We start from the raw sequence: 2,827 nt of genomic DNA on the forward strand, positions 1-2,827 counted from the left end.
AGAAATTTTGGAAAACAGTTTGACAGTTTATTAAAAATTTGAAGGCAAATTTATTATATGACCAATATTTCTACTCTTAGTAATCTACCCCCCCAAAAAAAAGAAAATATATGTCCACATAAAGACATGTACATTAATATTCAGGGCTGCATTTGTCATTTATTTTTAATTACATATTTGTAACTTATGTGGTTTCCTCTTTTTCTTAATAAACCCCTAGGAAGAATGATCAAGAAAAAGGAGAAAAGGCAAATTACAAATATCAAAAATGAATAAGGGATAAAAATACAGATTTTATTAGACATTAGAAGGAGGATATCATGAACAACTTAACCCAATAAATTTGTAAAACTAAATGAAACATTCAAAGTTTTTAAAAAGCAACTCACTAAAACTGACACAAGAAGAAATGGAAAATGAGATTATTCGTATATCTAATTTAAAAATTGAATTTATAATTAAAAACTTCCCCAAGTGAAATTTTCAAGCTCAGATGGCTTTAATGGTGAATTCTTTCAAAAATGGACAATAGAATCAACAGCAATTTTATATAACTTTTCAAGAGAAGATAAAAAGTGAGTTTGGCTCCTAACTTATTTTATGGGGCAAGCATACTCTTGACACACACAACAAGGACGCCACAAGAAAGGAAAATTACAGGTCAATCTCACTAATAAGGAAGATGTAAACTCTAAACAAAACATTAACAAATGAAATCTAAAGATGTAAAGAAACACATCACAACCAAGTTGAATTTATGCAAGGAATGCAAGTTTGGTTCAATATTTAGAAATACATCCAATAACTAGAGGGGCAATTTCTTAATAAAAGTATCTAACAAAAATTTACATAATTTTAATTTATGGTCAGATATTGAAAACTTCTTCACTAAGATCAGGAGCAACACACAAATGCCTGCTCTCACTACTGCTATTTAGCCCTGGAAGCAAAGTTCTAGCCTATTCAGTAGGAGAGGTAAATGAGATAAATTGTATGAGAAGTTTGGAAATTAAGAAGTAAAATTGTATTATTTGCAGGTGACACTGTTGTTTTAGTAGAAAATTCAAAAAATATCTACAGAAAAAAAAAGCATTAGTATTGGTAAATAAATTTTGCAAGAATACAAGAATGAAAGTTGATATTAAATATAAATTATAATACTATATCCAGCAACAAACATTTAGAAAAATTGAATTTTTAAAATACCATTTAAAACAGCATCATGAAACATCAGATTCTGAAGAATAAATATGAATGATATGCAAGTTCTCTGTGCTGAAAAGTACAAAAAGTATTGAGAAAAATTTAAATAGTTATATAAAGAGAGAAATGGATATGCTCTATTCACATTTTAGAAGATGTAGTATTATAATAATGTCAGTTGTCTCCAAATTGATCTGTTAGTTTAACATCAACCCAATGAAATTCCATAAGCTCTTTTTTACCGAAATTAAAAAACTTGTTCCAATTTCATATGGAATTGCAAAGGCATGAGAGGCCAAAACACTCATAAACAAACAAACAAAAACATATTTTTATGATAAGTTTTTATAAAGTTTCAGTAATTAAAGCAATGTTATACTTATGCAAGAGTAAAAAATAGGCCAATTTATAGGAACAGTAACACAATGAGGTAGGGTGAGTAATCCCATAAAGAAAATCGTAAAAACTGAACAAAATGATTAACAAAATTAGAAGGCACAGGAGATCGACAAGTGACATGATGAATGCTGAGAGGAGTTAACTCTTGATAAAATGTACCTGCATCAGGTGAGCACTGTGGCTCTCTTGCCTTGGGGTACTTCCAACCACCATCTTGTCCCCAGGTCTGGAGGTGGAAACCCACAGCCTTACTGGCTTGAGATGGCAGGTAACAGTTCCCAGCTGCAGAGCTGGTAGACATTTTAGGAGCACACTGGGAAATGAGAGAGCTACAGGAAATCTGAGATCTAAAATCTTGCTGAAATCCCTGGCTGATCACAAAATAGTACATAGATGTAAGAGAAACCAGGGAGTCTTTTGAAAAAGCAAGCAGAAACTAAAAAAGATCTAATCTTGAAAGATAAAATTCCTCCTTTTGAGATTTGTCAGCTCACTGCATCTTTGCCTGAGTATCTTCCGTGGATAACTCAGGCAGCACATAGGGGAAAACTTAACTGACCAGAGGCATCATAGAAGATAACTCAGGGCAGGCAAATTAACTGGTGTTTCGAGGGTAGCGAGAGCTCAGACATATGAAGCACGAGCTCCAACATTTGAGTATAAATGCTTCCCAAATTTCTGGCTATAGAGTGTACTGGGCAGATAGAGGGATGATTCACCCCCCTCTCCCCTGGTGGCCAAGCTAAAAAAGCAACAGCTTGAAGCTAAAAAACTATACAATGACATCTGCTGCTATACTGCAGTGGGTAGGGAGAAGAAAATTTTGCAAATTGTGTCCAAGGCAAGTTAACTGCATTCTAGAACAAAATATACTAAATGACATCAAAACAAGCAAAATAATTTATACTCAGAAGAATAAAATAATAAATTTCAGACCACCATCTCAACATTTTATCTACAATATCCTGTTGGCAAGTGAGATTATTAGATATGCAAACAGGAAAGTATGACCCCATATGAGGAAAAAATAGCAGGATAATAGAAATGGACTCATATGTGGACTTAGCAGAAAGAGGTATCAAAGTGGCTATTATAAATATGGTTGAAATAAAATGTGTTCAAAGTATTAAAAAATATGTATTAATAAGTAGACAGGGAATATCAACAGAGAAATCAACTCTTTAAAAAAGAAAAATAATAGAAAATGTACATGCTGGTACATACT

Source organism: Pteropus medius, unplaced genomic scaffold (assembly GCF_902729225.1).
Source record: "Pteropus medius unplaced genomic scaffold, Ma_sr-lr_union100, whole genome shotgun sequence".
Taxonomy (NCBI): Eukaryota; Metazoa; Chordata; class Mammalia; order Chiroptera; family Pteropodidae; genus Pteropus; species Pteropus medius.